Source organism: Thalassophryne amazonica, chromosome 13 (assembly GCF_902500255.1).
Source record: "Thalassophryne amazonica chromosome 13, fThaAma1.1, whole genome shotgun sequence".
NCBI lineage: Eukaryota > Metazoa > Chordata > Actinopteri > Batrachoidiformes > Batrachoididae > Thalassophryne > Thalassophryne amazonica.
Window position 1 is genome coordinate 63,634,274 of NC_047115.1, and position 14,520 is coordinate 63,648,793.

General features: G+C 41.9%; 1 protein-coding gene across 13 annotated transcripts in view; it reads left to right on the forward strand.

Moving 5' to 3' along the window:
• LOC117523394 (regulating synaptic membrane exocytosis protein 1-like) overlaps nt 1-14,520 on the forward strand; it is a 343,959-nt gene that overhangs the window by 7,936 nt on the left and 321,503 nt on the right. For all 13 annotated transcript variants that reach the window (XM_034184908.1, XM_034184909.1, XM_034184910.1 and 10 more), the window contains exon 2: nt 8,215-8,288. The gene's annotated coding sequence lies outside the window, so the exon portion shown is untranslated. The remainder of the gene's footprint in view (nt 1-8,214; nt 8,289-14,520) is intronic.

A 14,520-nucleotide genomic window follows, 5' to 3' on the forward strand; every position in this document is an offset into this window, starting at 1 on the left:
TAAAGCTGTCCTTAAAGCTGTAGTAACAGTTCTCATTCTCTGTGAAGCCCGTAAAAGTTTCACCGAAAGCCAGATAAATTTTTCGAATGGTTTCCAGCTGCCAGTCTCTAACAGTTTCTGAACAAATTCTGATGGAAAAAAAGCCCAAATCATTCCGCCATTTCCTGACAATGAAAATCCGCCAAGGGGGCTGGACCACTCCTCACTCAAAGCCTGCTCACAGGTGAATGACGCAACCGACAGGTGTGGAAAAAGTCACGCATGCGCACGAGGGTTCAAGCTTGTCTGACGCAATCACACGTGATTCAAATCCATATGGTTTTTGAAAAAAATAATAAGGTCGGATACTTTTCTAATAGACCTCGTATATATTTCACGTCATGTGCGGCTGTAATCAACTTTTCTGCATCATGGCTTTGCTTTGAACCGTGAACCAATTGAAGCAGTGGTTCGCAGATTGAAGCAATGCTTCGACCTATTGCTTCGTTTATTCTTTCTTTCTTTCGCTTAATTTTCCCTATAGAGCATACTTCTCTGAGTATTATTTACCTTTTCTATGTTAAACCGACCTGTTATGGTCTTCTGAAACAGTTGATAGATGTATTTTATAACTTAAAAATGGGAGCGATGCTAACGCATTAGCATGTCTATGGCATTTTCAATTTTAAAAGCATTAAGCAATTGCAGCTCTCATCACGTTCGGGTGCATTTGTTTTCAAATTGTAATATTTCTTAAATTTATTTTTGTTTATATATATTAATAATCTAATGATTATTATATACAATTTTAGAGAAAGAGGCAAAAAGAACCTGAATAGAAACACAACAGCAAATATAAAAGCAACTAACAATGAACATACATAAATAAATACATACATACATAAATAAATAAGTGTTTCCTGTGAACACCTAGTGACTCTTACACCTCCACTTCATCCCTGTCTTATTTAATGACAGTTTGTTTCGGTCAAACCATATTTTCAATGTGTTAATTTCTTCAGTGATTTCCTCCAGAACTGTCTGACAAACTAGAAAACTGCTGCATCCTACTAAGAGCAGAATACTACTAGAATGAATTTGAACAAGGAAAGTTGTGTTGGTTTTTTTTTTCCTTCACTAAATGGATGCTGCACTCACTGCAGTTTATTGTCTGGAATAGTCCCAGATTGCATTTCAGAGCTTCTAGAATTGAAACATTTTCATGCGGGTGGTGTTGGGGGGTAATTTTGGGTTTTGGGTCTTGGGCCACATGTAGAACGAATCAGTTTTTAAATTAAGCTTTCAATTCATATAGTGGCATCTACCTTTTTTTTTTTTTTTTTTTTTAAAGGTTACTTTATACTTTTATACTTTAAGTAGGTTTTGGAGCACATACGTTTTCACTTTTACTTGAGTAAAGAGGTCAAGTTGATACGTCAACTTTTACCAGAGTGTTTTTAAACTGCAGTATCTATACTTCTACTTAAGTAACAAATGTGTGTACTTTTGACACCACTGTATTTAAAATGCTATAAGCAAATTTAAATGTGTGAAATTCCAAGCGTTCCAATACTTTTGGAGGGCACAGTGTCCTAACCTTATGAAAATGAGTGTGGTATTATTACTGTTTTGTTTAAGAATGTTTAATTTTCACTGTTGCTGCACTTTTTGTCAAATAGTCATATCGTATATCATATTGATGTGACAATTCAGTAAGGTATATCTTCTATTATACATTCAAAATCTAAGGTGGAACTCTACTAGTGTTTACTAAGGTACATCTATATAGCTTAAAAAAAAAAAAAAAAAAAAAAAGAGAGAGTAGAGCCACTTAGGTGCCTGGTCTTGAGATCCAGGGATCGTAGGTTGAAAAGCTTTTTTATCCCATGGGACCTCTCCCTACACACCTAAGCAGCTCAAGAATGTGGATAGCATGTATACGAGGTCTATTAGAAAAGTATCCGACCTTATTATTTTTTTCAAAAACCATATGGATTTGAATCACGTGTGATTACATCAGACATGCTTGAGCCCTCGTGGGCATGTGAGAGTTTTTTCACGCCTTTCGGTTACGTCATTCGCCTGTGGGCAGTCTTTGAGTGAGGAGTGGCCCACCCTCTCGTCGATTTTTTTCATTGTTTAGGAATGGCTCAGAGACTGCTGCTTTGTTTGATCAAAACTCTAAGGCACAACTGAGTGGACACCATTCGATAAATTCAGCTGGTTTTCAGTAAAAATTTTAACGGTTGATGAGAGATTTTGGTCTGGTAGTGTCGCCGTAAGGACGGCCCACGGCACCTGACGGCGATCTGCGCTTCGAGGCGGCAGCATTTCAAGTTGAAAACTTCCACATTTCAGGCTCTGTTGACCCAGGAAGTCGTCAGAGAACAGAGAACTTTCAGAAGAAGTCGGTATGAGGAGTTTATTCGGACATTCCATTGTTAACGGACATTTTGTAATGAAAGAACGTGCGGGCAGAGTCGCATGTCGGGCCGGACCCGACCGCGGGGGGTCGCGACAGGAAAAAAACCTTAACGGGCAAGTTGGAACATGCCCAAGCTGTTAAACAATTTCTCAGTTACTCACTTGTTGAAAGCCATCAAAAGCTGCATGAATTTTACAAATGGTTTTCAACACGGAGGTGTCTTACCTGTCGCGGCGCACACAGATTCGCCGAGTCATCACGGAAATGACTCGGCGAATTTGCGCGCACGTCTTTCATTAAAAAATGTCCTTAAACAGTGGAATGTCCGCATAAAGTCCTCATGCCGGCCTCTTCTGAATCTTCTCTGTTCTCTCACGACGTCCTGGGTGAATTAAGCCTTAAATTAGGATGTTTTCAGGTCGAAACAGGCCGACGACGGCGCCTGGAAGCTCTGAAGGACGTCCCGCTCTGTGGGAAGTCCTTACACCGAGAGAAACACCCCATAATCTCTCATCAGCCGTTAAACTTTTCACCGAAAACCAGCTTAATTTCTCGAATAGTATCCACTTGGATATTCCTCACAGGTCCAGAAAACATTTTTGATAAAGCAACGCGCGCCGTCTCGAGCAGCGTGTGAAACAAAGGAATTCAGCCGAGAGGGCGGGACCACATCTCACTCAAAGCCTGCCCACAGGGAAATGACGTCACCGACACGCGTGAAAAAACTCATGCATGCGCACGAGGGTTCAAGCATGATTGGTGGAATCGCACGTCATTCAAATCCATATAGTTAAAAAAAAATAAAAGGGTCGGTTTATTGTCTAATAGACCTCGTATAAGTGACATTTACATGACAATTTATATGACAATATTGAGATATGATAATTTGGCCATATTGTACAGCCCTACTGTCAACTAGCTGAAAACTTTGAATATTAATTTACATCTACATTAAAAAAATGCTTAAAGTGGCAGGGAGTTAAGAGGGCTGTAATGAGGGGGGGTCAGCTGAAAAGCAAAAAAGAAAAATACTTAAAAAGATGGGGAGTGTGGGGGCAGAGCCCCTCCAGATGCTAAAAGGCAAAATAAGGAAAATACTTAAAAAAGTGGGGAATCTGGGTGGGCAGAGCCCCCCCCCCAGAACCTGAAAGGTTTTAATCATGCTCATGCTCCCAATAACCATTCTACTGAAAAACGTCTGAAGGACCTAAAGGACATGGCTAGATGGCAAGGAGCGTTTCCAGGCATGTGTGATGCAAATAAAGAAAAATGCTTGAAAAGGCAAAAGGTTTTTGCCATGCTAATGCTCCCCTGAAGCATTTACTCAAAATAAAGTCTGAAGGACCTAAATGACATGGTGAGATTCTGATGAGCTTCGCTCATTCATGTCCATGACATATGCACATTATTTAAAAATATATATAAAGAAGTGTGGCTTTTTTTTATATTGGCATAATGTGTACACCAGGAGAAACTGTGACCCCAATAAGATAAAGACCATTTTATTTTTTTATTGCCATTGTTTGTTCCCCCCGCATCTCTCTGAGGTGGGTGGGCCATTGGTCTGTTCCCCTCTTCCCCACCCCAACAGCATTTCTCTGTTGTGGAACAAATAGAGGAATACCTTATCTTAAATTAAAAAAAAAATATTTCGATAGGCTGTGAATACAATTGTATGTAAAAGTGTGGGCACCCCTGATGATTTCCCTTATTTTCCTTTATAAATCATTGGTTGTTTGGATCATCAATTTCAGTTAAATATATCATAGCAGACAAGCACGGTGATATTTGAGAAGTGAAATGAAGTTTATAGGGTTTACAGAAAGTGTGCAATAATTCTTTAAACAAAATTAGGCAGGTGCATAAATTTGGGCACCCCAACAGAAAAAAATACATCAATATTTAGTAGATCCTCCTTTTGCAGAAGTAACAGCCTCTTAATGCTTCCAATAGCTTCCAATAAGCATCTGGATTCTGGTTGAAGGTATTTTGGACCATTCGTCTTTACGAAACATCTCAGGTTTGTTGGTTTCTGAGCATGGACAGCCCGCTTAAAATCACAACACAAATTTTCAATAATATTCAGGTCTGGGGACTGAGACGGCCATTCCAGAACATTATATTTCTTCCTCTGCATGAATACCTTAGTAGATTTTGAGCAGTGTTTTGGGTCGTTGTCTTGTTGAAAGATCCAGCCCCGGCACAACTTCAACTTTGTCACAGATTCATGAACATTGTTCTCAAGAATCTGCTGATATTGACTGGAATCCATGTGACCCTCAACTTTAACAAGATTCCCAGTACCTGCACTGGCCACACAGCCCCACAGCATCATGGAACCACGTCCAAATTTTACTGTTGGTAACAAGTGTTTTTCTTGGAATGCTGTGTTCTTTTTCAGCCTTGCATACTGCCCCTTGTTATGTCCAAATAACTCAATTTTAGTTTCATCAGTCCACAGCACCTTATTCCAAAATGAAGCTGGCTTGTCCAAATGTGCTTTAGCATACCTCAAGAGATTCTGTGGCATGTACGTAGAAAAGGCTTCCTCTGCATTGCAGCATCATACATCATCTCTTTGTGCAAAGTGCGCTGTATAGTTGAACGATGCACAGAGACAACAAGATCATGTTGTAGGTCTTTGGAGCAGGTCTGTGGGTTGACTTTGACTGTTCTCACCATCCTTCACTTCAGCTTATCTGAGATTTTTCTTGGCCTGCCACTTTGAACCTTAACTAGTACTGTGCCTGTGGTCTTCCATTTCCTCACTATGATCCTCACAGTGGAAACTGACAGCTGAAATCTCTGAGATAGCTTTTTGTATCCTTCCCCTAAACCATGTTGTTGAACAATCTTTGTTTCAGGTCATTTGAGAGTTGTTTAGAGGTTTCCATATTGCCACTCATTAGAAGAGATACAGAGGGGAAACATTTGCAAATGGCCACCTTAAATACCCTTTCTCATGTTTGGATTCACCTGTGTAAGGAGGCCAAGGGTCAATGAGCTTACCAAACTAATTCTGTGTTCCAATAATTAACACTATATGTATTCAAATTAATAAAATGACAAGAGTGCCCAAATTTATGCACCTGCCTAATTTTGTTTAAAGAATTATTGCACACTTTCTCTAAATATTAGAAACTTAATTTCACTTGTCAAATATCAGTGTTTTCGTCTGCTATATGATATATTTAACTGAAATTTCGGATCCAGACAACCAGTGATTTATAAAGGAAAATCATGAAAATTTTCATGGGTGCCCAAACTTTTGCATGCAACTGTATATTTTGAATTATGCTGCATTTGAAATTGCTGAGTTAAACATGGTAATGGCAAAGTAATTATCAAACTAAAAGTGCTTCAAAGTAATGAAGTTTCCAGTCACTTCATAAAAATGTTGGTTTGGATGACATCAGACTGTCACTGATAAACTCCGGCAATAATTATCGTGTTTTGAGGAGTATAAGTCACATTGGAGTATAAAAACGCACCTGTTCAAAAATACCTCTTGAAGAGGAAAAACTGCACCAGCGTATAAGTTGCACCAGAGTATAGTATTTTTTGTATTATCAGCAAAGGTGGGACAAAGTCACCAACAAGTCACTCTCAAGTCATAATGACCATCAGTTGTTTGCAACCTGATTTGAGACTAGACTTGACTTGGTGATTCATTACTTGAGAATGACTTAACAGTGACTTCATCCCACCTCTGACTATCAGCTCTTTAATTTGGGACTTTTGTGCATTGTTGTAGTGCACTTTTTATTTCTGGCATATATTCTTTTATTATTACAGTTTATTTTTATTATTTAAATAGTCATCATAATTAATATTATTACGAACAAATAAATGTGTGATTCCCCCCCACTCCCACCCAGTATATAAGCCACACTGTAGTATAAGGCACATTACCTCACCTCCCCTTACTGTATAAAACTAATCTTACACCACTGGTAATACAGGTCTGGAGCACTCGTAGATTTTGTACATACTTATGAAGAAACTCAAAATACAAGAAAATTAGTGATCTGGTTAAGTTCTCCTAAATCACTCATAAGAGCCATTTATAAACAAATCTATTTATACAAGTTGTTTGTGCATGAGTCCGAATTTATATTGCTATCCGGCAAGCATAGTGCTGTGCAGGGATTAATCCTTACATGTCAGACACTGAAAGGTGGGGATTTCAGCATCCTTGTCGCAGTGTTTGCCTACCATAGCCAAGTTTGTGATTTCAAATCAAGTATGCGACTATGGCTGTGGAAACAACATAGGTTAGGGCCCCTTCACACATAGTTCAACGTCTGGTCAATTACGATGAAACAGCTTAAAAATAGTGCACCAGGAAACATTGTGCCGACGGGCAGGTGTGCACGAACCTGGTGTGAGAGTTTGTGCACGCACCTTTGTCTTTCAAACAGGAACAGTGCCAGGTGTAGCACATGGTACCGCTTATGTGGAAGAAATAAAAACTAGCCGGTACCTGTGGGACCACTTCATGCTGCTTATGTGGAATAATAAAAAAAGAAAAAAGTAAAAAAAACCAAAAAAAAAACCACACCACCCGGGATGTGAACTCACGCCTTTCAAGACTTTTGATTGCCAGTCAGCAACTTTACCACTGAGCTACAGAGCTGTTCTTTGAAAGCTGTGGGAAGCTGCCTCATATCAGGAAGGACATGGAAGTATTACAAAAAAAAATTAAAATCCAACACCATATAAAAACACCGCATTTATCAAGCGAGCAATACAAATATGATCCGTCTGTTCATCTGTAGATGACCCATGGTTACTGACATACAGTCATGAAGTGACATGAATGAGAAGCAGTGTGCTCTGATGTCCACAACTACTGGTCCAGTGCATCCAGACAGCTGCGCGCATGTCCTGCCTGACAGGCGAGTCTTGCAGATAGCGCACCGCAGCACAGACACTACATCATGTGGAACAGAGCTCATGTGGGTGATGTGACAGTCAGATCGCCTGCTGCGTGTTCTGATGTTATGGTCCGTTTCAACCTGGCAGGCTGTCAATGTCTGCTTCATGCGCGCGCTTGCTGGCTGCAGCTTGTCGCCACCATGGCGATATATGTTTTTATTTATGCCCACGTAAATACAGCAGTCAGACACACGCACCTCACAGTACACAGTTGGTAGTCCATGTCTGTCAAAACACAGTAGGTGTTGTGTAGCTGGAATGTCCAGAATGACAGATCACCACAGCTGCTTCTGTCGGAAGCCACGCCTCCTGTCAGTTCTCAGCGCACACACCAAGGCCACAGTCATGTGGGACTTTTCTCTGCCAGTACGACAGTGGTCGTCTGCATTCTGCTGTCATGTGAAGAGTGCGACTGGCCACACATTTTCTAAGTGCCATGCGAGCGGTGTTAGTTGTTCATACGTGTCACCTGGAATTTGGCCGACACCTGCCACGAGAGGGTGCGATGGGTTCGCACAGCGCACACTTTGTCTTTCTGCCGCTGGTATGTGCAAATAGCTGTAGCAACAGGTGTACGAGGCGCTGGAGGAAGGGATGACATTACACTGTTTGCACACGATTCCTGCATCATGCGCACTAAGTGCACACTTCGTTCAAACTTCGCACTATGTGTGAAGGGGCCCTTATAATTGCACATGGGTGCTCACTTGTTTTAAACTCTACGTATATATTTGTGCTTCTTTTCACCAATCCTGTTTCACTTGAATGTCATTCCATGTGAAAGTTCCTGAATATGAGCTCAGTAAAAAAAAAAAAAAGAAATCATCGATACAATACTGTGCCGTAACACCATTAAACTTTCTGTATTTCAGAGAAGAAAACCGATACAAGCAAGAACGGTGAACCTGGTTGGGCAGAAGAAGCCTCAACAGCAAAATGATGTCCGGTGAGTAGAAAGAAAAGTTTTTCCAACCTCATTAAAGCTTTTAAACCAATAATAATAATAATAAAAGAATGTAAAATTAGTTTTATATTCAGGCATCACTTTGACGTCATTCCGTCGCAGTCGCCCACATACTACCCAGTCATAACCTGTTTTTTTTAATCCCATTTAGGAGCTTTTATTGAGGAATCTATTTTACACTCATGAGTTAATCACTCTTTTGGACACAAGCATGATTCAAGCAGTCATTATGCACTTTCTACTGAGTTCCACAACAACATCATTTGTGGAATTAGTGGATACAACTAAAATATATATTTCATCAAGCTGCACAAATTTTGGACCCAAGTTGCTGCTGAAGAATTTTCAAATTTGCTTTCTGTTAGCAACACACTGTTGTGTTACTTAGGGGCTGTTTCTAATCTGCTGGTGTGCTGCTTTGGTTTTCGCTGCAGAGATGGACATAATCAGCTCAGTCAGTCCAGTCCAGGTCCCGCTGAGTCATTAGAGACGAGCCCACGCTGTCGTCTTCCTGTGTAGGATAGCCGGCTGTATAATCAAGTCTCTTGCCAAGCTGCTCGTCTGCTGCAATGATTACCAGCGTGTGTGTGATACGTTTGACTTGAACTTTCAGTCTTCTTTATGTGGAATTTGATGGATCTTTATAGTTTAATATCGGTGTGATTCATCGTTAGAGATAACAGACTGTTTATTTTATTTTTCCAGTCAAACCCCAGTCATGGCATCGTTCAAGTAATGTGGTTGAAATATTATTATTTAACACTTTTTTTTCTAATGACATGCAGTAATATTGTTCCACACATGCTTATTTTGATCAGTTTGTCAAAAATGTTCACGTTATTGAATACATAATGTCTGCTGAGGTGATTACCATCCAGAACCAAAGGTGGTTCTGTAGTGTGGTGGCGATGCACAACACCAACGCATGCTCCCTAACCTGAACTATATTATTAATATTACACTGGTCAACTCGATTTTTCTTGCATGGAGTTTTCTAATGGATTTGGGGTAATTTGGGGGTGCTGAACCAGAATCTGGTGTTGGGTTTTGCCAATTACATCACATTTTTGAGATATGAAAACATACACTCAACAAAAATATAAACACAACACTTTTGGTTTTGCTCCCATTTTGTATGAGATGAACTCAAAGATCTAAAACTTTTTCCACATATACAGTATCACCATTTCCCTCAAATATTGTTCACAAGCCAGTCTAAATCTGTGATAGTGAGCACTTCTCCTTTGCTGAGATAATCCATCCCACCTCACAGGTGTGCCATATCAAGATGCTGATTAGACACCATGATTAGTGCACAGGTGTGCCTTAGACTGCCCACAATAAAAGGCCACTCTGAAAGGTGCAGTTTTATCACACAGCACAATGCCACAGATGTCGCAAGATTTGAGGGAGCGTGCAATGTGCATACTGACAGCAGGAATGTCAACCAGAGCTGTTGCTCATGTATTGAATGTTCATTTCTCTACCATAAGCCGTCTCCAAAGGCGTTTCAGAGAATTTGGCAGTACATCCACCAGCCTCACAACCGCAGACCACGTGTAACCACACCAGCCCAGGACCTCCACATCCAGCATGTTCACCTCCAAGATCGTCTGAGACCAGCCACTCGGACAGCTGCTGAAACAATCGGTTTGCATAACCAAAGAATTACTGCACAAACTGTCAGAAACCGTCTCAGGGAAGCTCATCTGCATGCTCGTCGTCCTCATCGGGTCTCGACCTGACTCCAGTTCGTCGTCGTAACCGACTTGAGTGGGCAAATGCTCACATTCGCTGGCATTTGGCACGTTGGAGAGGTGTTCTCTTCACGGATGAATCCCAGTTCACACTGTCCAGGGCAGATGGCAGACAGCGTGTGTGGCGTCGTGTGGGTGAGCGGTTTTCTGATGTCAGTGTTGTGGATCGAGTGGCCCATGGTGGTGGTGGAGTTATGGTATGGGCAGGCGTGTGTTATGGACGAAGAACACAGGTGCATTTTATTGATGGCATTTTGAATGCACAGAGATACCGTGACGAGATCCTGAGGCCCATTGTTGTGCCATACATCCAAGAACATCACCTCATGTTGCAGCAGGATAATGCACGGCCCCATGTTCCAAGGATCTGTAAACAATTCTTGGAAGCTGAAAATGTCCCAGTTCTTGCATGGCCGGCATACTCACCGGACATGTCACCCATTGAGCATGTTTGGGATGCTCTGGACCGGCGTATACGACAGCGTGTACCAGTTCCTGCCAATATCCAGCAACTTCGCACAGCCATTGAAGAGGAGTGGACCAACATTCCACAGGCCACAATTGACAACCTGATCAACTCTATGTGAAGGAGATGTGTTGCACTGCATGAGGCAAATGGTGGTCACACCAGATACTGACTGGTATCCCCCCCCAATAAAACAAAACTGCACCTTTCAGAGTGGCCTTTTATTGTGGGCAGTCTAAGGCACACCTGTGCACTAATCATGGTGTCTAATCAGCATCTTGATATGGCACACCTGTGAGGTGGGATGGATTATCTCAGCAAAGGAGAAGTGCTCACTATCACAGATTTAGACTGGTTTGTGAACAATATTTGAGGGAAATGGTGATATTGTGTATGTGGAAAAAGTTTTAGATCTTTGAGTTCATCTCATACAAAATGGGAACAAAACCAAAAGTGTTGCGTTTACGAGGTCTGTCCATAAAGTATAGGTCCTTTTTATTTTTTTCAAAAACTATATGGATTTCATTCATATGTTTTTACGGCAGACAGGCTTGAACCCTCGTGCGCATGCGTGAGTTTTTCCACGCCTGTCGGTGACGTCATTCGCCTGTGAGCACTCCTTGTGGGAGGAGTCGTCCAGCCCCTCGTCGGAATTCCTTTGTCTGAGAAGTTGCTGAGAGACTGGCGCTTTGTTTGATCAAAATTTTTTCTAAACCTGTGAGACACATCGAAGTGGACATGGTTCGAAAAATTAAGCTGGTCTTCAGTGAAAATTTTAACAGCTGATGAGAGATTTGAGGTGATTATGTCGCTTTAAGGACTTTTCACGGTGCGAGACGTCACGCAGCGCTCTCAGGCGGGCGTCATCAGCCTGTTTCAAGCTTAAAACCTCCACATTTCAGGCTCTGTTGATCCAGGACGTCGTGAGAGAACAGAGAAGTTTCAGAAGAAGTCGGTTTCAGCATTTTATCCGGATATTCCACTGTTAAAGGAGATTTTTTTAATGAAAGACGTGCGGGCGGATTGCAGCGTCGGCTCACAGCCGCCGCGACGCTCCGTCACAGGAAAAACACCTCTGTTGGAAGCCTTGAGGACAAGTTGGAACATCTCCAGCTGATAAACAATTTCTCATATACTCACTCCACTGAAAGCCATCAAAATCCAACTGGATTTTAACAAATGGTTATCAACACGGAGGTGTTTTTCCTGTGCCGCCGCGCCGCGTCGGCTGCGTCCCGACGCGCGGACCCGTCCGCACGTCTTTCATTAAAAAAAATCTCCTTTAACAGTGGAATATCCGGATAAAATGCTGAAACTGACTTCTTCTGAAACGTCTCTGTTCTCTCTCGACGTCCTGGATCAATAGAGCCTGAAATGTGGAGGTTTTAAGCTTGAAACAGGCTGATGACGCTGCCTGAGAGCGCTGCACGACGTCTCGCACCGTGAAAAGTCCTTAAAGCGACAGAATCACCTCAAAATCTCTCATCAGCTGTTAAAAATTTCACTGAAAACCAGCTTCATTTTTCGAACCATGTCCACTTCGATGTGTCTCACAGGTTTAGAAAAAATTTTGATCAAACAAAGCGCAAGTCTCTCAGCAACTTCTCAGACAAAGGAATTCCGACGAGGGGCTGGACGACTCCTCCCACAAGGAGTGCTCACAGGTGAATGACGTCACCGACAGGCATGGAAAAACTCACGCATGCGCACGAGGGTTCAAGCATGTCTGACGTAAAAACATATGAATGAAATCCATATAGTTTTTGAAAAAAATAAAAAGGACCTATACTTTACGGACAGCCCTCGTATATTTTTGTTGAGTGTATTTCTTGTATCAAGCATTGAAGCAAAAGCTGCAGTCTCGCACACCTCCTCAGCGCCATAAAGATATTACGGCTTTTGTTCACATTTCATGAACCTGCTTTAAAATCTCTGCCTTTGAAGCTGCTTTTGTGCATGATTAATGGCGACAAACCCATGAGTGAATGAGCAACTTTTGCGGCTCCATCAATACGGAACATGCTGACGGCAAAAAAACATGATTGATAGAGGAAATCTGAGCTCAGATTTGGGTTCAGCACCCCTAAATTACCATAAATCAGTTCTCAAAGTCCATACAAGAAAAAAAAAGTTGACCAGCATTATAGGAGTTGAATTTATTCTACAATAATAATCTTTTTTTGGTAGATGACCTGGAACAGAATTAGCAGCTGTAGCTAAAAATGCTGTAGTCAAGTGTGACTGCATGACATATCCTTGTGGCCATGGCGGGGTGCGAATGCCAGATCACACGTACTTGAGACAAAGACGCTGCTAGGTCAGCCAAAGGGGAATTTTCCACTAGTCAAGCTAGTAGGAACATCTTTTCAGTCTGTACTTCACCTTGTTACACAAGGTTTGAATAATGTCATTAAATCTAGCAGAAAAAATGTGAGATATCACCCAATAATTCAGCGTTAAAAAGGTATCTTTAATTGGCAACTAATTTGAACTAATTCGTAACACAAGTTGTAGTGCTCATTCCTGAGTTAACACCTGACATGCTGCTTATATTTTGACGAACTGAGAAAACCGGCACAACAGTGTATCATAGCCTACCATAATCCTAAGTAATATGTGAGCCCCTGTTTGATGAAATACGTGGAGTGGAGGCAAAACCAATAACCTCTCCTGAGTGAATTTTGGCATTCAGCAGGGATGTGGTCTGCCTCTGACTCTGTTCAATTGATTGGGTGTACTGTGGCATGATGAAGTCCAGTGACTTGTGTTCCTTTGTTGGTGAAGAAAGGGTCCGTGACTTTGCATGCGATGATTCAGTATTTGGAGAATCACTGGATACCCTGTTTGTGGCACTTGCAAAGCAGAGTGAGGATTTCAAGTGTCTGGGTTTGCGATTGCCCTGGATCAAGAGTGGGGATTTCAGGGAGGTCCTTGACTCAGATATCAGAAATGCATCTGTTTGTTGTGACAACATCAAACTTGTGGAGTGTTTCACTTATCTTGGCCATGTCGTTAATGCCTCTGGGTCCTCTGTCTTTAAGATTAAGATATGCCTGGGAACATCTTGTGGATTCAAGTAGTTGATAGACACAGGTGTGTGGTGATGGTGATATCTTTGCAGAAGAACAAAGGTCTAAGTGTATATTGTCCAGGTGTTTCCTGTCTTAGGCTAGTACAGGGGCTGGCAAGTATGTGCCATGAAGGGCCGAGACACTGCAGGTTTTCCTTGCTACCAGTCACCTCAGCAGGTGGGTTGCTGATGAGCTTCTCCCCTAAACATAAACACCCTGATCATTAATGAAATCACCTGCTGAGGTGACTGGTTGCAAGGAAAACCTGCAGTGTCTTGGCCCTCGTTTTCCACCACTGGGCTAGTATCTCATTGTGCTGCAACAGCCTGCAAATGGCATCCCAGAGGAAATCCACGCAGTTCTGCATGAGGATCGCAGCCATTCACATCCTCTCACTTCAGTCATGGAGAGGCGCCTACATGTCACTTGCTTTTTGAACAGACCAAACAATTCAAGCATAAACTCTGTTGCTAAATCGCAGGCGAACACCTCATACTAGAGCCCTGCATGGGACTAATTTCTTCCCGCCCACTCCCGCTGAATTTTGGATGTTACCGCCCGCACCCGCAACGTATGTGTTACACTCCCACCCGTTCCTGCAATGTGCCTGTCCATTCCCACCCACACCTGCAAAACGCTGAGAATTTATGCCACACAGTATAGAAATGCATTAATTTTGTGTCTCCTCCCGTCCGTGGGAGAAAACACGTAATTTAGGCTATTAATAAAGAGATTCATGAGGTTGTTTGTTTTTATTACCTGGCCTGTATGTCTTTTGATGCACCGGTCAGGAATAGCACTACTATTTGTTTGTTTTCATTTAGTTTAAAAACAGTTTAATGTGTGTGCCATACATGCAGTGTTACTGTGGTAACTCGCACTGTGTCTGTGTCTCTCTATGTGTACCTGTTCACTCCTGT